The 22985-nt window shown below is 31.7% G+C and overlaps 1 protein-coding gene across 8 annotated transcripts in view; it reads left to right on the top strand.

The window, feature by feature from the left end:
* LOC145970871 (uncharacterized) overlaps positions 1–22985 on the top strand; it is a 115056-nt gene that overhangs the window by 12729 nt on the left and 79342 nt on the right. For 2 of the 8 annotated variants that reach the window (XM_083097906.1, XM_083097907.1), the window contains exon 2: positions 1314–1428. The exons of 1 other annotated variant lie outside the window; for it this stretch is intronic. The gene's annotated coding sequence lies outside the window, so the exon portion shown is untranslated. Of the gene's footprint in view, positions 1–1128; positions 1429–22985 lie in introns of all 8 variants that reach the window. 5 more of the 8 variants (XM_083097903.1, XM_083097904.1, XM_083097901.1 and 2 more) reach the window with 3 other exon arrangements.

The following is a 22985-nucleotide window of genomic DNA, read 5'->3' as shown; positions in this document are numbered from 1 at the left end:
TTTGTCGTAGGACAATACAAAACAAAAGTGCGAACGTTTTGAAGATATTTGAAATTTCTTATTGATATTTTCTAATAAGATACCAAATTTTGAAATATTAATATAATTAAATAATGTAAAATAGCCTTATATATACATATGATAATAATGTATTATTATCACTTGAATAGAAATATAGATTATCGTTGTTAGATAATTAAATCGTATCACTTTTAAAAATATTGCAGTTGAAAAATTGATAATCTATCAGATCATAACATTACCGCAGAAATACTTTACAATGTATATCCGTTTATTATTAATATGCTATCTTGCATTTCACGTATAGAAATAGATGCAAATAAATTATGATATATAATATCATTTATAAATCTTTTATAAATTTTTTTTATAAATTTTATCGTATTTTTTTATCGTTTATATGGTAATATAATGTCGTAGTTAATCTTACTAATCAATGATGATTTTGCAAAGACTAAAGCGTTGTGTCAACATTGTAACTTTTTTAGCTTTATTTTTTGTTTAAATATATATTTATGAAATTTTATAATATTGTCTCTTCTAATATTTCGTTTCTATCTTTTTGCTTAAAGGAGCTATCGATTGCAATCTGCTATTGAGTGTAACACATATATACACGAGATTTGGAAAAGGTTTACTCTTTCATGTCTTTGCATAAAACATGAGTCAAACATTTGATTAGCATATTACAATCATTCAGTATAACATATGACAAATTTTATGCAGCAATTTAATAAGGCGCCTAGTATAATTTTATTGATGCAATCTACATCTAAACTTAAGGATGTGAAATCGCGTTGAAAACATTAAATGTAAAAATATTTTATTTCAAAAATCTGACTTTAAAGTATCTTATTTAGAAACAGTGCCATATAAAATCAGAAAGTAGCGTAAAGATTAATTATCGGGTATATATAACACACACACATATACTAATATTAATACTCATATTAAAAAGATACGTTTTTTTTTGGCGAGTAATATTTTTTAAATTCATGTCAGAGTCTGTTCCTGTAACTTGCATTAAATGTCAAACCTTCCGCTTTTCGAGCAGTATTAATTTCACTTCCACATACGTAATCCACTTTCACGAAACCGGTATTATAGTACCTGTCGTGAACCAGCCGACGCTCTCGACGAAGATCGAAATTATAATATAAAACTGGTCAGCCAATTAAAGTCGCGGCCGCGAAGTTCTGACCTTCACGACAACCTTGTTGTTTTTACAAGATTATTCTCTCTATCGCGCACGTAGGGTTATAGTGTTACGATAGTGTGGACGTGTAAAGCAGGTGCGAAGCGGTCTCATGTGATACATACACTGTGCGCTGAGTCAAAGACGAAGAAGGCGGAAAAAAGGAAGTAAGGGACCCTCGGTGGAATTTCTTCAGCCAACTTTGCGAAACGGTGAGTCAAGTAGCGAGATAAAGTTTAATAGACCTTTGGGTCGAACTTTTGATGTACGGACGAGCAAGAGAACGCATTCAAGTAGTACGTGAGCTTCATCGTAACTTTGAACAGTTCTAGCGTTAAAACATTTTTCGCCTGATCATTTCTTACATCCATTTATTGTACTTAGAAGGCAAACGTGCAATTGGTGTTGCTTTATTTTCTCTCGAAAGTTAAAGTTATTTAAGAGAAATAAATTAATTTACAATTATGTTCGTCAAATATAAATTAGATATTGATATTATTGTGAGAAATAAAAATTTATTTCTTAAACTAAACAATATTTGAAATTAAATTTTTTAAATAGTGATTTAATAATAATTTATTGAGAAATATAAGCACAAAATATTTTAATTTTACCCAGCGTAACTTTTAAAATTATAACAATTAATTATCAAAGTTATGGGAAAATCGATTGTAATGAAATGTATAGAATTATGTTGAAATTTTCAATAAGCTTGATTTAATTGCATTTCTCAGTTAAAATTACGATGCTGTACCGCTATTTGTGGTATTGCTATCTCACTCGGTCAAGTATCTCGATCGCTATTCGAGCAATCAAATTTGCTGGATACCGATACCACGACATATCGATCGGCTAACAAACGAATTTACCGAACATTTGCCTGCTAATTCACCCATGCATGCCACATAATCCGGTTACGTCGTTGGTACCGCAGGAATGCGCGGATACTCGCCTATGTGGCTAATAGTACCGTATTATGTCGGTTTTCGCATAAATGTAAATGTCTTCGCAAGAAAGCACGCAGGATGAATATAATTAGAAAGGAACAAACTAAGACTGATACATCCTTCAATGAATAGATAGTTACTAACGAAATAATAAGTTATATCTATGCAAAATAATATAATTAAACAACAATTAAATTTTCTTATGTATACAATATAGAAGTACAACGTAACTTGCTTTCTTTCGATTATGCTAACGTTATGAATTAATTATTGGAATATTTCTTCTTTCTAAATTTTAATATTAATCTTAGTTATTGATTTTAAATTATAATTAACATTTTACTTAAAGTTTATATAATATTGAATTGATAAAGAGACAAAAGAAAAGAGATGAAGAGAGCACACAATAATATTTTTAAGTCCTAAAAATTTATTTTTCTATCGGGATTATTTTCGAGATGCAAATATCACCAGTTTCGTTATTTCCGAATATTTGTTTAATTATAAGAATTTTATGACGTTGAATACACGTTGAATGCTCGTCAGTTATTTCGCATTTTTATACAATTTGAATATTTAGAATTCTATGTTCAATTGAATTTCCGTTGATTATTTTTGTTCATAATTGAATTTTGCAATGCAATATATTTCGTATCATCGTGAAGATATAATCGCATACGCGCGCAGTCTTATTGATCTGAGGTTACGAGAAATATGGTTGTTCCTTTATACAACAGTATCGCCCTTTGACATGTAAACCTCATTCTATGTGACCTTAGTTGTTACAGTCTGCGGTCTCAGTTTCAATCCTTAGTTTGCAATTGGAGCTGACTAGATCAATCATTTTCAGAGTAAACGTTCGCAACCCTCAAACACGACCTTCCCTTAATTAAATCCCGTTCAATTGACTAATACTGTAACTATAAGACAATACTCTGTTATAATTCAATTTCCAAACAGTTTACTTCTTTTATTTTACTATTTTTAGATTTCTAAATTCTCGGAAATTGTATAAATCCCTCAAAATCATTAAATTCTCTTATCTCTACACACTTTGTATATTTAAAATAAAATATATAACATTCTTAAATATTTAACATACTTGAGTTTTTAATATTTTTTATGGTTTGAAATGATATAGTACAAAAAATAATACAAGCTTCTTTTTAACATATTATATTTTGAGAAAAAATAAATTTATGTAACTTTTCTCTCTCTTTCTCTTTCTATTATTAATAATAAAATATAATAATAAAAATGTAAAATGTTAAACTATTCCGTTCGATCCATTAAATCATGCCAAATAAATTATGTAGCAATCGTCTTGAAAAGGAATCGTCTTAAAGACATTCGATTATCGGTTTTCTAGAATTTCGTCTTCCTTCGTACGTGTATCGCAATTGAATCGGCCGATTTGTCGATGGTCTCGCCGAATGTTTGTCTGTCAATTTGCTTAGATACAGCGTACGTAAATCCGCGGCAATCTAGTTAGCATTATCGGGCACACAATAACGTGTGAATGCGTCGCGATTAAACGTGGGGAGAGAGAGTGGAAGGAAAGGAGTAAATTGCTCGGTACACTGCCCGGAAACGGATTTTGCAGTCTCGTCGTCTTAATGAACGATCGTTCTTCCACTTCGATAAGCTTGGTTTTCACGCAACTGAAAATTAACTTCAACTCTTCCTTGAATTCCGGCTTGGTATGCATTATGCATCGTCAATAAAAGTGTAGTGAAAGTATACTATTTAAAAAATTATAATAGCTGGAAATATATTAAATTAATGACCAGTTTTATATTTGTTATCTTTTAATATGCGCATATTCTTGTCTTTCTTATTGTTATTATCGTGAATATTTATAATAACTTCTTGTTTAACTTGAAGATATAATGTATATACATATATATGAAAACGTTATAGGGACGTTATAGGAATGCTCAAATAAAGAGAGACTTGCTCTGAAGGGAAACATAATTTAAATCTAAATTAATTCGTTATAATTTTAATTAATATTATAGTCTTAACTAAATGAAAATAAACGTGCGATGCTGTTGAGAGAGATAAATGTTATTGACTTAAATTAATTACTTGCCTATTTGGTCACTTTGCATGAAAACTCTATTTCGTGTATTACTCCAATATTTCTTATTTTGTATACATTTTACGTGTACTCAATTATAAATTATATTCATATCCGTTTATATACTACAATTAATTATCCACAAACGCATACTTATTTACTCATATTTGTGTATTTTTTACGTACAACATATAAAATACATATACATATACATATTCACATATATGTATTGTATACAATCACATCTATAAAATGTTTTTCACTGCATATACATTTAAATAATATCTTTTCTTCATTTGGTGCACTTGAGGAAATATTGTCTCAGAATGCTCTAAATAAATGTACGCTTTCTCTTTCTGCATATATACACATATGTGTAGATTTTAACCAAAACTGAGTGACAAAACTATTTTATTTCATGTGAAATGGTCGATAGCGATCTGTCCGCTGCCATCTTCGTCGAACTACATAGATTTTCGCGAGTTGTAAAATATCATCGCATGCCGCGGGAGTAATTCGAAATTCGTTTTATCAATTAATATCGATGGACAGCCGTGTCACAATGGTTTCGTAGGCATGCCACTGGCGGATATCGGACCGGCAGTGCCCGCTGGTATAATTGCCGCTGCGGTATCGTTTGTCAGTAACCCATCATTACTTTGGCTTCTGCGTTATTTGCGGTTAGCTTTGGTCGTGCCATTTCCTCGATATTATTCTCTTTTTTTCTCTTACTTTCTCTCTATCGTTCTTGAGGGAATTCGCGACACGATGTTATTCGACAGAGCATCACCACTAATAAAGCAATAGACAATTGATTATAAACGACTAGACTTTTTATATAAAGCGATATATCGATTTTGCGTTTTTCATAAAATATTTCTTTTTATTTCACATATTGTCTGAAATAATGTTTTTTTAATCCACAGATTTCACATGTAAATTCAGGAAGTTTTCTTAATTTAAAGTATATTAAATAATAATATGATAGATGATAAGAAATTGCGTTCAGTTTTTTATTTATAGTCTTGTACATCCCATAAATGAAATATTATGAAAATCATCATTACATTAATGAAAACAATTCTTGACATAATTATATTGAATTTATAAGATTTTTATTTAATCTTTATCTCGAATTTAATTTCTAATAAAAAAGGCAGTTTTTTCCAAGTTTTTTCTCTAATTTACCATGGAATGAAGTCTCTTGTGCCGAAGAAACAGGTCATTTCCATTTATATGGCGGCTACGTCGATATACAATACACGTAATTCCCGTTCGTAGCGCGACGTCTTATCTCGTCGGAAGTATCGTCGGAAGTTTCGACACGCGCTGCGAGTTTCGCGTTCGCGCGAGAGAACTGCGTTGGTCGAAAGTAGAGAAGAGGAGAAACGAGAAATAACTAGGTAGCACGCAGAGGAAGCCCCATGCCCGTTTGTCGAGCGTGTAACGAGTACCATGGTTGTAATTGCTTCGCGATCGTGGGGCGGTATAACCGGTGCGATATCTGTGCACATGCATTGCGCCTTGCGAACGAAACTTAATTGCGTCTGCGTCAGGAACCATCCACCGACGCTTTCTAACGCTATGATGACGATACGAGACATGCGAACGCGCTGCTCTTTTGTAAGGTCTGCTCCGAAATTGCCACACTCTCGACGTTAAGCTGTCCGCAACAATCTTGCAAACATCTGCGGACGTTTCATAAAACAAGGCAAGATTTGAATTAATACAGATCGCTTTGGAAAGATAAACTTCGATTAGCATCTTTGCTAGAAGCTGAAGGCATTATTCGTTCTATGATAGTCTTTCTATAAAACGATGTTCTATTTAATTCTTTTGCAACTGTAGTTCACTAAGCTTCATGCTATTTATATGCGTGTAAATAAAGAAAAGAAATAAATTTTCAGAATGACCCAGATAGTCTCTTTATTAAAAAAACTATATCGAAAAGACCATATAAAAAAACTATATTGAAAAGACCATATAAATCTATTTAAAATAACATTTTCTACATTACACAATTTTTTCGAAATGCGTAAGATATAATATATGGAAACAATTTAAATCATTAGATTGTAAAAAGTCAATTCGCAATAAGTTTCAAATCAAAATTTATTATTACATTTGAATTAACTATTTTAATACATATACTGTTATATCTACTTATTTACTTATCTAATTTATTATTTGTGGACCCGAGAAGCCGTGGAATTGTACTTAAAAATTTATAGCTTTATCGATATAAAACTGTAAAAATTTAACTGTTATTGTTAATTCAATGTGACAAATTAAGCGTTGGAGAGAATGTAATATCTTTATTATAATTATTGATTTATTTTAACTTTAAAATTTTTAACATCGCGTTTTATTCATCAGGTTTGAAAATGAACGATTTTACTTGCATGAATATCGGAAAAACGTCAATTATATATTTAACAAAATCGGCAAATTTTTTTCCTGGCTTTATCTGCGATGCCCGAATGCGATACAAAAATTTGGCGATCGTGCCGCAAACCACCGATAACCGCGTAGCACAAATATGTAGAATATTTCGTTCCGATATTATCCGCAACACATCGATGCTCTTTCGATGCTACGAACGCTTGTGTGTAGCTTCGTTACATGCTATTACGAAACAATTACGTAAGGTCAATGTGTGGTAATGAGTGCAGCCGGGTGGCAGGTTAATTGTATCGAGAAATTATTGGAACGAGGAAAAGGCGTTTTTACTTGCATCCTATATACACCGTTGTAACGAGAATAACTTAGATCGATGTCGCTTCCGTCCTGACAGCTAAAAAAAAACAAATGCACCGCCTGAGTTATTTACATGTCTAATCAATATCGAGTGCAACGGATCGGATGTATTTATCGGATGTATAAATATCGGTAAACGGATGGTATAGTTGAAAGAATATTTGAAATGTTAAATGTTTATTTTGTGTCTTTGATAAAAATATTTTTTGTGACATTATATATACAATGAAAAAAGAAATAACGTATTGTTAAAGTATTTCATGTAACAGAGAGAATCGTGGAATTAAAACAATTAATTGTGCAATATATTGTACGAATTTAATAGCATGTTCCAAATATAAATTAATTAAATTGTATTTCTCTTTTCTCTTTATGTTCGATAAAATGCCAACCGAAAAAATAACAAAATATTTTATTTTAGTTTACATAATGTTAGAGATAATGATAGATTACGATCTCTCTTACAGTAATGTTCAAGTTAAAGTTTTCATGGATTGACTAATTGAATTTCGCTGTAGTTCCGCAAAAACAGTTTCCTTTTTTTATTATTTTTTTATCAATATAATACAATTTATGTTAAATGCGTGGAGGATTTCTTATACGGAAATAAAATGCATACCTTTCCAGTCGACCTTAATATGCAAAGAAATTATTGCGATAACAAATTAGCTAACTTGTTTTCTTATTGAATTTGTAAGAAAATGATACCTTTGTAATTTCTACTTCCGCAAATTTTGCATAAGTTCTGAACGTACAAAATTATGTGGATATTAATGATAATGAAAATATTTTAATCAGAGAATTTTATTTGATAAAGAATTTTAGGTTGATTGTGCGAATCTCAAATTAAATGAATTAAAAATACTTTAATATAACTTTTCTTACTCTTACCAAATCTTCATACCATCGAAGAGAAACGGTAATATTAAAACTTCACCTACTTTCGGCGAATTTCTACGAAAGTAGTTTCTTCATCGCTTCACGAATTTTGCATAAATTATCGTGCTGTTGCGAAATGATCTTCCTGATGAACATATTTCCGTTTCGTCAATTTTTATCAGCGCTGATTGCGAATCTGACTTTAAAATTTGTCGGTCAAAAGAAAACATTGAGCAAACAGAAATTTATAAAATTTTTACGCTTAGCTTCTTTTTTTTTGAAATCACCGCTCGCCACGTGCGAGTTATCGTTGTGCGTAAAAAAAAGCACGTGAATTTTTAATTTTACGATTTTGCATAACGATGAACGGTAAAAGGGTCGGGATAATTCCGGTGGATTCGTGCAGAAAAACGGATAGGTTCGCACGAATGATGCAATAAATTCTGCGGCAGCTTTCCTAACGAAAGCCGCGGTTTTTACGCAGAACCGAGGCGCTCGTTAATTGTTTTGTTTGCATCTGCTTTGCATTCGGTTGGTAGCACGATTTATTGCGCCGGTAGAATCGCGACGGACAATTCGATTGCACGTATGCTGGAGATCAAAATTAATGCAGCTAATTTGCAGTTCGAAGTGAAAACATTAGCGTAACAAATTTATGTCTTGTCGTCAGTGGACAAAATGGCAGAAAATTCGCTTGAGCGACGTGCAACGAGGGGATTATTCGAGGAATTAAATTTCTGTAGGCCACCTATATTTTATGCATAATTAATCATCTTTATCCTCAACTTGTCCAATCCTGCCATGCTGTTGTATGAGACAAGCAATATTATTTCGCCAAACTACTTAGATGTTGACGCGACCAGAAATTAATAAATAAATCTTATGCATGAGGACTTTAATTAATAGATTTAGGTCTGGTTGAAAACAGTTTAAAAGCATCGTTGTATTGTGTACATTATATCATAAAATACTTTATACTAAATTGTTGATATAATATAAACATAAAGCGTAAATTGTAGAAAAATTTCATGGTTTGCTCACATATATAATGCATTATATGCTTTATTTGTGTAACGAATGTCAATTGACTCTTTTGCTTGATCTGTTTTCACGAGCGTAAAACGATCGTAAAAGTCGATTGTTCAAACTAACCACTTACTCAATCAATAGCTGAAAATAACGCCAGAAATTGACGCAGAGGATACCAACGAGAAGTGGGTGATTTCGAAAACCCTTTCGACCTTTCTTTCAAATCGGCGTCGCGATCGGGTTCAAGCGATATCGTATCGCAATATTCTAGAATCCTGGCTTCAGGTGAGCAAACAGGTGCATTCGACCAGGGGATCAGGTTGCGCGAGAGATCGGTCAGGTAAAGTTACCAACCGGTTTCGTTGTTCGGAAGATGAACGATGGCCGTACGATCGCTTGGATAATTGTGCTAACTCATTACAAGACAGATTGAAGGAAAACATGTGCGGAAAATGTATATATATACATATTTGATTTTGAATATAAGCTGATTGGTCATCTCCATTAAATCAGATTACAATTAGCTTGCAATTGAGATTGTCATTTACACATTATATTACACAATAATATGCAATATTATACAAATTATATACATTGTCCGATAGAAGCTTTGATTACTTTTCCGATTTAAGATAATTAATGTTAGCAGTTTAGATGAATTAATAATATTTTCACTATTCAATAATTGAATTAATGGAAAAATATTAGAACTGCGATCCTCTTTATCGCTTGGTATCCTGATAGTAAGCATCTAACCGCGCACCTGAACTACCTGAATCATACATTTATCTGCGCATAAAGATTAGAGTCCTCCTTACGGTCTTTACCATTCTAGTAAAAAGAGATAGATTTTGTTTTAATGCTTCCTATCCTATAGCTTTCCTTTCGAAGCACATCAGCATCTTGTTGTATGTGACAATATAAATTGCTCTTTTGGCTTCAACCATTTCCTTTTATATTTTCATTAGGCTATTATATTTAGATAATAGTATATATACATATATATATATATATATATATATATATATATATATATATATATAGATATATATAGATAATAGTCTTTTTCTTAACAAAACATTGAAAAACTGATATTAATTATGATGCGAGATTCAAAGATTTTTATAGGAATAGTTATACAATAATGAAATTAAATATATAATTCTTTGCGCATTTTTGTGATATTAATTATTTATAATTATATTTCGTATTATTAACGTACGTGTAGCATAAATATGAATAAATATTTATTGTAAATATAATTTACAATAAAGTTACAGTGATTTAACTTACAAACTAAATTATATAAATCATTATTTAAAAAATTTTATATATATTTACGCACACTTATATACATACATACATATGTATACATATATAGTGTTCATTTGAAAAGTCTGTTTATTTCATGATTGATTAATTTTTTATTTTATCTGGAACTAAAATTTATATAAAAAATAAGACAAGAGAGTTTGAGAAATTAGATTAAAAAATAATAAATAAAATTAGAAAGTTGTAATAAGAAAAATAAGTTTTAAGAACTTTCAAGTTTTGTACTATTCATAAGAAATAAATATATGTACGTACATTCGCAATTTGCTTTTCGAGTTTTTTGTATTATTTTTTATTTTTATCAATTTTTCTTATCGTCTATTTGAAATTAATATACATTTTATATGTATAATATTTTATTTTATCGATCTTTATTTTATCTAGAATTGATAATTTTTTTTATGTTTATGTTACATATTGCTCCAACAACTTTTACCTAATCGATTTAAATGAATTAATGTTAAATCTTTTATGGATCTATATTTATGAATTATCTTTAACCTTTTGTTGACATTTTCATTAAATCGTGTTACACGACTTTCATATTTATAAGTCAAGTAACTGAAGCAAAACTTGAACTTTTTTATAAGTTTAAAATTCTACTGTAGAATTTATTCGAGGACCTTTTCTCAGAAACTGTTCACAGATAAGTTTTATGAGAATTTTTAAAGATTCTACGACTTCCTTATGAAAGATGGTTAAATTAATTCAATGCGAAATACCATGCGTTTTGAAAGAGAACCTTGCGAAGTTGGTCTGTTGGAAGACTCATTAATTTGTAATGCAATTAAAAGTTATTTTTTTCCCGGCCAATCCGACTTTTGAGTAAATTATTCGTTCATTTAGGTCAGAATTAACATAACTTCTTAGGAATGTATTAAATTAATGTCAAGTTCGTCATTCGATCTTTATTTATTCACGAAAACATCAGCTATACTTAAGTAATTTTCTTAGCTAATTACTATTATAACATATTCATCATTGGTACAAATTAATAAATGTCAAATCAAGAATATGATGAGAGTAAAATTATTATAATATTGATTTTTAAGCAATCATTTCGCTTAAGTATTTTTCTTTTTCTTTCAATAATTTAATAATATTTGTTATGCAACTAATATCACTTTCAATTCAACTGAATCGTGAATACAATATCTTGGAGCAATTGATGAACAATCAACGGAGTTCGAGCAAATCGAACATTTCCCTAGGTCAGGAGAACAGCATGAGCGTAAGTGCGATAGATCAACAGTTCTAAGGTGAATGCACCGAGCAATATGTCGTTGTATTGCGTCTTCATATAACTGATAACGTGGATAGTGTGGTAGTGAGATATGTAGTAGGGCAACATATGTGCCAGCGATTCATGTTGTATCATAAGAAGCGCATCTTTAAGAGATTGATCTATCTAGAAAGTTAAATTTGTCGAATGGATAATATTTAAGTTTTCCATCGTGCTTATATTAAAGAGAAATTGCGTTATAACTCTAAAGTATATTATACATATAACATTCATCGAAGCAATTAATTCTCACTTAATTGATGCACAATTTTATATTTTCAATTTCGAAATTAGAGTGATATGCGATAAATATGTAGAAGCGTCTTAATTGCTCATTTAAGACTGGATTTTATATAAATCGTTAAGAAAATGTTCTGTGTTATGCTAAAAACTATTTAATTATTTGCTAGATTCTGGTAGCCACGCTTCCAGAAAGAAATAATTCCCTCGATTGTGAATTCCTGTGATCAATACTTGACAAACGTGTTTATAAAATAACAACTGACATTTAAATGAAAAGAGAAGTACAAGTTTATGGCTGCTTAGGTGTAATTATTTCTTCAGTGAGGTCGACCGAGCGAGTTAATATATTCAAGCAAAATAAAAATGTATTAACAATAATATTTTAGATGTTATCGAGGTTATAAACTTTTGGTGTAACATTATCGAATATATGATAATGATTTCGATTAATTCAACAATTTGTAAGATAACTTATGCAAAACGTTCTAGAATCTTAATTGGAAGCACTTTGATTTATAATTTGTAATTTATAATTTTGTTATAAAATTCTCTCGAGTCAAAATTGTATTTATAATTTTATGTATAATATAGCAATATCATATGTATGAAATACCATAGAATATGTACAGAATGCATGATACAAAAAAATAGAGATAAAATTCTGGCTTAAATTCTATTGGCAATTTTCTATACTTGTGATATATTTATAAGAGAGAGCCGCATCTTTGACATTTTGTATGCCAATAATCAATCATTCGTTGACGTCTTGTGCGAGAAATAATCTCAACCGTATCCCTCTCTATTTGCCAAAGAGAAAACGCAGAATAGCGACAATCGTCAGACATCTTTGTTAACCTGTTACCTTCACGATCGGGTTTACCCCTCGTACGAGCATACGATGTTATAACTATGAGATGCGAGCCTGGATCGAACGAAGAGGAACGAGAAAGGTAACGGTGAGAAAGAGAGGATCAGGTAGAAAGTGGGGATCAGTGGGGAGAGACCGTATAGACTACTACCTTATACCTTCGGTTGCACAGGTGCAACATCCTGCCATCTCTGTTACCCTGCTCGCCCACACTCGCGGAATTCACCTGAAAAGGAAATCTCTCTCGGTGACGAGCCGCCGCGCGTTTTACCTGTTTGCGATGCGCGCGAAAGACAAGGCGTTATCGTCGTTTCGCATCTCGTCGCTGACGACAACGACGATATCAGCGCAAACGCGTGGCCTTCCTTCAGCAGTTACGGCCGCTTATATGCTCTCCTGGTACTCGTTAGTCGTTGAAATCATTCAGACCATTTTATGCGATATGGTAGAGTACAGATAATTTTTTGCTTTCGCTCCCCCTTGTATATCATAATTAAACATTAGACATTAGATAATGATATATAAAATTGTTATTACGGCTGTTATTTTATCAGTACATTTTATATATACATAGTTGAAGAGCATTATGACATATTTTTTATATAGTAATTATGTAGTTAAATTAAATTAAAAGAGTATATTTAAGTGTTAATTATAATAATTAAAATATTAATTAAATTATAGAGAAAAACTGGTACTTTTTTAACCAATGTTTACAAATTTAAATTATTATTATTGTTAATGTTACAACATTTTTAACGATAAAAAAGAAATTTAAATAAACACGTGAATAAACAAAAAGAAATTTAATATTTAATATAAATAAATTTGATATTTTTAAAATAATTTTTTTAAAATTTAACACATCTGATTACAAATAATTAAAAAAAATTATTTAAATAAAAAAATTATTTAAAAAACTATAAAACATTGTATGTACCTCTCTCTTTAACATTAATAAAAAATTAGAAACTCTATTAATCTATTAATATATACATTTATTAAAACATTTAGAGAAAACTAGTAATATAGATTACAAGGCTTTTATAAATACTAGAATATTTGCATTCAATATATGCGTTCAATATATGTTGTGCATTCATATATATTTCTTATCAATACAAATCAATGAAGTTTCAATTTCATAATGTCAAATTATTAGAATTTCAAAATAGTCGTCGTGATCCGTACGCTGATATTTCGTCCGTGTTTACATTATTTCCGCGATATTCCGCTGAAAGATAAACGACAATTCTCTTGGCAAACATTTTTCAAGGCGATATTAACTTCGTGCAATATAAAATCAATTGACGCTTATTACGAAGATTATTCAAATGTTGGATACCTATAACTGCATCGATTGTTTGCGAATCTTAATTAAAACTTCTTCTCTGTGCCAAAAGTTGGAGAAAGATAAAGACTACATAGAAAGAGAGAGAGAGAGAGAGAAAGAGAGAGGGAAGGAAAGAAGCAGTTTATTTGATCTTTGAATAATAATTGAATGATGAAGAGAGAAGGAACCATAAACCAAAGAAATCGAAGAAAGGTGGGAGGTGTGGGCGTTGAGACAGGTAAAATGCTGCACCTCTGAGTCCCAGGCAAGCAGACGATCGAGGAATCGGTCCCAAGGCAGGCGCAGGTTGAACGTTGTGCCGATACGATGCTTGGATCATCGTTAGAAAACGGGAGACAGGCGTTTCCGGTGTCTCTCATTAGTCGCTGTCCTAGGTAATTAGGCGTCGTATCGCGTTATAACTTTCGCTCCTGTCGAGAGAACCGTGTAAAATTGCTGTTATATCCTTGATACCCGCCGTGCGCACTTCGATATTGAATTTTTCGTATCTTTGTTTTGCGAACATTTATGTAAAGATACAAGCTGCTTAAGGAAGGCAAATCTTAATTTCTTCATTTAAATTTCCTGGTAGATTCTTGGATACTACAAAGTAGGAAATTTTCCCTACAAGAAAATGTAATCATCAGTGTTGAAGTGTTGAAATAATTATATAATGGTTTTGTCTCGGTAGAACTGTAGATAAAATAAAATTGTGAAAAATGAAACAGTTACTAAAGCTTATCGCTTGAAATTAAAATATTATGTAAAGCAGTCACGTTTATAATTATTAAATAGAACATTTTTGCCGCATTATGCTTGCTAATTTTATCTAAAAGCGAAATTTTTATTAATTAACCATTTTTTTAAAAGAAATGTATGTACATTTTTCTGCGAGACTTCAAAAGGGAGATTTCTATTTTCGGTATTATAATTATTTTCGTAATTTTAAATTTGTTCATCTCTTTGAAACTCTAGTTGCGTGTGTGCGACGCCTGCGTGTCAGCCTCGAAAGAGCCTCTCGTTCTCGCGTTGCGTCGGTCACGCGCATGCAGGTGCAAGACACTAGCACGTTATCCACGATCGACGTGCGCAGAGTCGCTGGTTATTGGTATCGATGTACCAGGAGACTAGGAGATGCTCGCAGGTAGACTTGCATGCCTCTCGGTCACTGAACGTGTCACTTTCGCATCTTCGTGAAGGCGGTTGTGCGAGAAAGTTGTCAAACGAAGAGAAGATCGATAGATCTGTCCATGGTTGATTAATAATTATTGCAATAGCTGAATGAGATTGATCGATGATAAAATTATGAGCATTCTATGCCTTTCAAAAGGAATGTAATTCTATCAAATGCATTTCATGATGCAATAAACATGATAAACTGCGAAGAAAAATGCATTTGCGCTAAAGATATTTTTTAATTATCAAATAAAAGACATTATCTAATTACATTGTCATTATCATCGTTTTACACATTACATTGTGTATACTTTGTGCAACACAACATAATATTATATTCATATTTTAAAATATATTATTTTCATTTTGTAATTACGTCCAAATAGCGCTATTTGCATTTTCGAATGGAAGGATAATACTTAGAACGCCAGCTATCTATCATATATCAGTAATTGTAAAATCTTTTATTAATTAATAAAAAATTTTAATTATTTGTCGTTCATTAAGAAAAGAGATACTTCACCGATTTTTATTACTTGCATATAAATTAATAACATATCATTTAATTAAGCATTTTTAATATTTCCGGTGAAATTTAACAAATTAATGCTGTTTTAATTGTATATAATTAACATAGATTAGAGATGCGTAATATATTTGTTATAAAGACTTCTAAGAGTTAAAATAAACGAAAGTAAAAAAGATATTATAGCATAAGTGATATTTCTTTTTGAATATGTTTATTTATGTATATATGTATATTTCTTATTTTTAATAAGGTAATATATATATTTTTGCAATTTGGAGACAAGTCGATTGAATAGACTTTTATTTGAGAAAAGTTGGGATTTATATTTTTGCATCTTCTACATTACACTAAATAGACATTAAATAAGCGTAATTAATAAGCGGAATAACTATGATAAGTCAAAGACATTATCGTACATATTTAAATAATAAAGTTTCGACAAGCGGATATTTTTTTGCATATCTCACAGAAACCTAAATAATGCTTCGTTCAGCGATTCCTCGAAACTCGGCAGCAAAATAAGAGTGTTGAGTAACTTTAATGCATCGAATGGATAACTATAGCTCTAAGAATGCTCTGATAGAGCTCAATGAATTCGAAAAATGCAGAGATGCAAAAGGAAATTATATGATAGTTGCAGTTTATGAAGTAAATTATAATTATATTAGTAACTGTTATAATTTCTGCAATTTACAAAACTCAAAAATTATTAATTGATCCCTAAGGTTTGATAATTAATATTCAAAAGGTTGCAATCATTTAAAAACAAGTAAAATAAAACTTTTTTATAAAACGTTGAATTTTTATAGGATGACGTTTTATAAAAAAGAAATTTACGCTTTTTAAAAGATCAAATTTACAAAAAGCGACACATACATGTATGTGGGAATACACGTGTATAACTCGAAATATATTACATGTTATTTAAAATAAAGTTTATAATTTTCGAAGAGAGAGAGAGAGATATCATTTTATAGAAAAATGATATTTTTTTATTTATATCCAATTTACTCTGTTATTTTTTTACAATATAATACTGCAAAAACTTTTTATTGAATAAAATCACCGATAAAATAATATTTTAAGTTTGGAAATTGTTTTCCGATATATATAGAGACATATATGACGCATTGGATTTATAATAATAATGCTCGAATTCTTGATAATTAAATTTCTAAATTTGCGTTAATAAAAACATAATTCAATATTGAAAATATCGTATTATACCTAAAATTAAAGAAAAAGTTTTTTTTCCTTTAAAATAGCAAGCGAATAAATACGTATAATAAAGTAGATGTACCAGAAAAGTTAGCTATAAAAAGTGACAGAGGTAACAAATTAATTAAGGAAGTTTGGTGAGTGAAGTTGGCAATCTTGAGCAATCGCTCTGCTAGTCACTGGAGGGCATTGCGTAGCTGCCCCTGGAGAAATCCAGGCTCAGGTGAGCTCCCGGGACAGGTGTATCGATCAGGTAGTTAATTAAATGCCGTATACCTTCCCCGCGCGAGACCGCTTTTCCTCCGCGCAATCCCGGTTCCTGTAGTCCTGCTACTCCTGAATACGCGTGGTCGTTTGCGGTTTTCAGAACAACCTGGAAACCCGTCACCGAATGACGGTTACGGAATCGGTATTTCCACAAATCAACAGGTGGTTTTTCATTTCCGGTGAACGAGCGCAGACATCGAGAGGAAAAGGCGGCTAATAACGAAGAATCTTTTCAATATACCTAAAAATTAAATTCTCAAATCTTTTATTCGATGCACTTTCGATCGATTTTCGGGACCGGAGTTCCTCAGCAGTTAATTTACATTAATACTTGTTGATCAATAAGTTGTTGATCGCCTCCAGGGCTGCAAACGATAATTGGAATGCGAAATTCGTGTGTGAGATATTGCGAAGTTACTGAGGTCTATTGAGGAGGAAATCACGAGACTGCGCTATAGGAATTCATTGATAGGAATTTATTGAATTCGCTGACAACGATTGTCCGATTGTTAGAAATGATGCAGTTTTCTTATTCTTCGAATATAAGATAATTACAATCTACGATGGATAATATAACACTGATGTTTTATTGTGCGATTATAATATTATAATTTAACACGTAAAATTGTTAAAATCTAATTAATCAACGTTATTAAATTAATCATCTTAATTCAAAAAAATTTTTTATAGAATAACACAAAGATTACATAAAACAAACCGAGTATTAGGTATACTCTAAAAATAAAACTTTTTGATAAAAATATAAAAAATAGAATAGAATAGAGGCATATCTATGACAAATAAAGCATCTTTTTCAAATATATAATAATGTTACAATTTACATCAGTCGTGGGGAAAAAGGAAGGAGTGCTGACGTGTCTCGCTATAAATATTTCCAAATTACAAAGTCACGAGAAGATGCATCTTGAATTAATTCTATATCCAAAGTAGGGAACTTCGTGCTCTTCACGTGAAGCAGAGGTTTATTCGTGCAAGGTGGGTTAATTGTTTTCCGGTATACTTCGTATGAGAAGTGCTTCTGCATGCTGGCGTAAAGTTAATTGTCTCCATGTGCACGTGTCGTGTGGGCGTAACATCCTCCATCCTGCTACAGTCTTCTTCCTATAGTCAGCTCATTAATTAAATGTTCGAAGCAGTTGTCATTTATTTACGATTACAGCATTATTTACGATTACATTCCTCGTGTTCGTTTCGAAACTGTTGGCAACGAATTTTATTCTCACGAAATTAAATGTTACTTTAATTTTTAGAGTATACTTTCTTAAGCAATTCATTTGATTAAAAGCTTAATTTATTATTTTCAATTGATTCCTTTTTCTTGCAAGTTGCTGTGCTTAATATTTCTTCAAAAAATTGCAAAGAGATTAAACTTCCTCAGTTATTATCATAGACACAAATGCATGTAAATTGCCATTTAACTCTGTTAATATGTCAGAAAATAGTTTTCATTACGTAAAATATAGAAAGACAGACTAAAATAGTTGGACCGAGTTTAGCGCGCTATCAGAGACTCGAGGAGGAAGATGCATTTTAATTGGATTAAAGTTATATTTTCGCTCGCGCTATTCTGGCGTAAACGATACCCCCGGGGCATTGCACGCTGAATCTACCTTTAGGCACAAAATACTCTTAAACCGCCACGAGAGATAACCCGTGAGCAAAAGAGAAGGGGTGAGATGGGAGAGGGAGAAGGTAAAGGCGCGCACTTTGAGGTAGATCAAAGGAAAATGCGAACTCTTGGAAACGGCTCCCGTGGGGCCAAAGAGCAGCGCCTGTAAATGCATTTTCCGCTTTCCCGGTTATTCCGGATTATTACACGCGTCTCGGTGAACTCGTGCGTGAGAAACGCGCGCGGCCGACACGCGTCAGGATGCTACTATGATGGGCGAAAAATTGTGGCGCCTTGTTGCAATCCGTTTTTCCGCGTCCGTGAATTAAATTTATTATTTTATCTTAGAGAGAGAGAGAGAGGGAGAGAGAGAGAGAGACATGCTAAATTATTAGACGTATTTTTTGCAGAAAAAATGTCAAGCGTTTAAAATTCTTAATTAACAAAATTATGTCTCTTTTGATATAATTATTTCGTTAGTTATATTTAATTTTCTTGATTAAAACAAGATGACACTGTTGCGAATTCTGCAAAATTTGTGACCTCTTCTTAGATTGCGTTGGCAAGCTTACATCGTTACCGTATCTTTCCGTATCAGCGATATTTCTTATTTGTTTTACATGGTTTTGAAATCACTCCCCAAACTCACATCGACGTGTATCTAGAACCAATGGAAGGATGTAATGGAAAGAAGGCGGATCGTAAGATAGGGTACCGGAACAGAAAAGGAGTAAGGTAACGGCAAATCCTTCGATGTGTCTGACTAGGTGCTCCATTTTATCACTCGTGCACTTCTCCGCACTGCGGGGCTCGCTATAATACGTTCTCCATCTCCGGAAATAAACGGATGCTACATAGAATGTTCCTCGAGATAGTCCATCACGATTGTGACAAAAAAAGTAAAGAATACTTGTCGTATTTCTTTATTGTTTCTTTCAATATCATTCGCGTTCAAAATTGATATTAAAAATATCAGTTTACGTGATAAAGTTTCTCTCGGATTTTATTGCGTTTTAATCTACAAATAAATAGATAATGAATAATTAAATAGGTCTTTAACAATTCAAATAACGTAACTCTCTAAAAAACATGAGAAATGTAAAAAATTAAGCGTTATATACATATATGTATGGAGTGTTTCAAAAAGATGTTAAAAAATTTAAAAGATTTTCCTGATCAAAATAAGAAAAAATTTCTTATAAACATGTGTCTGGAAATACTTTGTTTCAGAAATACAGGATATTGAAGAAAAATTAAGAAATAATATTTTATCTAACAATAAGTATCTCTTTAAAATATCTTTCTCTACAATTTCTTTGAAAAGTGCAATATAAACAATTACTTAATCTTAGTGGAAACTTGATTTTTTAATGCAATAGTTCTCTTTTAGAGCTAAAACTAAAAATTTTTGACCTTTTAGATACAGTATCTTAGATGGAGCATTTTCGGATAAAAATTTTTTCTTACTTTGACGTGAGGAATCTCTTCTTAAATTCTAAAAATTTCTTTGAAACATCCTATATATATAATATGCATATAATATGCCTATAAAAAAGGATATCGTTTTATATCATACTCATTTAACATGGACACTTTTTTATATTACAAATTCAATTTTGTTAAAATTATTATTTTATATATTATGTAACTACAATCTCACACTAAGTATGTATATTAATTTTGCAAGAAAGATTATTTTCATTTTCTCATTCTAAAAGTTCCAACTTCCATTTTCAAATTTTCATTTATTTCGCTCTCTCATAAATCGATAGTTTATTCGACTGATCGTGGCTGTTACGCAAACGCTATTGCTAAACGTTATTATATTGTATGACAAGCCTAATATCTCTTCGGCGATCTCGCTCATATTTTGTTTCGCATTATATCAGCTGGTATTTCTTTTTTTTGCCTTCATTCCTTCATCCTCCTCCGATTATTTCGCTTCGTCGGCCTTAAGTACACATTGGTGTGTGAGAGGGTTTCGAAAGGCATCTGGTACAAATAAGGAATATCGTCTGGAAGAACGTGGTCTGAAGGACGAATACCCGTAAGACAGAGTAGACACGGGGGCGGTTACGACACTCTTCTACTCGGCACCTCGCATTTTCTATTTCCTCCTCTGACATGCTCTTCCTCTCTACCGGGGAAAATCTTTTCCCTTCGTGCAAGTTAGGAAGAGAGGGGACGACCGCAGATATCCGTGCTGCGTATCGTTGCCAGGCCTTTTTCCCAGGAATATCGCGAAATGAACAGCTACGGTTTGCGTCTCGATATTGGTCGGGCGTGAGATGGCTTTGTATCGCTCATGGATCGATTCCGCCGTCATTTGTGTCACGATGGATTACTCGCTTTTCCATTCCCTATCCATTTGGATTCATTTTTGCTGGCTGCCGTTCGACGAGAGGTCGAGACCTATGGAAGAATCGTTACGATTTGATCTTTAAACGGAACCGAAAATCCCGAGAATTAAATGACCCACACCAACTTTTTGTAACGATCCTCGATCGTAATAAAAAAGCTGTGTTATTATTAAAGTAACATTTGCGGTAGGATTGAGAATAAACCGCAAAACTTTTCTGAAGTATAGATTTTTTCCAAACAAATATATATTGATACATTGTAATATTATAAATATTACAATGACGTTATAAACATTAAAAATAATCATGAATATATAAAAATATGTACATTTAAATTAATTAAGACTGTTATTATCAAGATTCATATTTTGATAGGAGACTATATATGCGAGTGCATTTATTTTAATACATGGTATTATTATAATTATATTAAATATATTTCAAGAGCAATGGACGAAGATATAAAAGACATAATGGGATATGTGTAAATCTACCAAGCACTAGCTTTTATACTTCGCTGAATATAAACAATTAATTTTAATGTTTCATCGGGCATAAAATCTCTTGCAAATTTTTTTTACTTTTGTCTATCTTTTTCTTTACAATTTTCCACTTGAAAGCAACGACGCTATATCTATATTTTGCATTCATTCCTCTCGAGTTCTCGCAACGATTACCGTTGCAATAATCTAGCGCACTATTTCACTTCTCTCTCTCTTTCTCTCTCTCGTGAAGATCCGACAGTCATTTATATTTATGTTTCGTTTCAATGTTGCTTTCGGTGCGCAATAACAATAGAGTGGACGGATGATAGCGAAGCTTAAGAATGACGTTATGGCAATGGTGAGATAATAACGAGAACACTGGACTAGAGTATCGTGAGAGAAAGTAAGTACATGGATGTTCGGGGGTGCTTCATCTACGCGATACAGAGCGAAAGAAAGCAAGAACTTTTCTCGCAAGAAGAAAACTGAACTCTCATCTTTTTCCGGTTTTATCCTTCCGTCCGTTTGCACCTTCCCTAATTCTCGCCTCTCCACGGGGATAAGGTAGAACGAACGTTGCCAAGACCGTCATTAATAACTTTTAATATCGTTCGCTGCCCAGGAAAGTCATTTCCGGATATTTGTTTCACCACAATATCGCTAGGTTAGCCAGTACCGCTATTTATTGTGATTACTGCCGCCATGCCGCTTAATAATCTTCTAATCTTAGAATTGACGAGAAAATTGTTTACTTGAGTTTATTTTACGGAACAATAATATTTTTCTGCGCTCAATTTTGAGTTATCTCGCACAATTTTGAGAAACTTTAGGCATGATAAAATGAATGGAAACAAATAATTATAGGTACATGTATGTAGAATTGTATGAAGAATTGAATGAAGATTTTAACAAATAAATAAAATACAAGAAAACTACAACTTTTTCTTTGTTTCTTGTTGAACTTTAATAAGATAAAAATAAAATAATTTTCTTCATGTATTTATGTAGAAGAAAAAATTGTAATTTTCTTGTATCTTTTATTTATTTGTTAATCTTATTTTTATAAACGTATTTTTAAATTGGAAAATAACGTATGTAAGAGTACGTATTGTTTTATTATGCTTTGTTTATCTCTCTCTCTGCTTATTTATACATACGACTGCTATTTTATACATACCAGTTACTAAGATCGCGATAGCGTTAGCAAAGTTAACGAAAGTCGCTACCAAACTTCCCAAGATTCATGTCTTTATTACGACAGTGATGTAGGGGAATAATTTCTCATGCTACTCTATATGTATAATTTAGTATCAAATGTTTCCTAATGACTATATACAAAATTGATATTACCATT

The sequence above is a fragment of the Camponotus vicinus genome, unplaced genomic scaffold (genome assembly GCF_025532165.1).
Source record: "Camponotus vicinus isolate PSW18456_S1 unplaced genomic scaffold, iyCamVici1.0 SCAF_4, whole genome shotgun sequence".
Classification (NCBI taxonomy): Eukaryota; Metazoa; Arthropoda; class Insecta; order Hymenoptera; family Formicidae; genus Camponotus; species Camponotus vicinus.
This window is presented reverse-complemented; position numbering and strand designations above follow the sequence as displayed.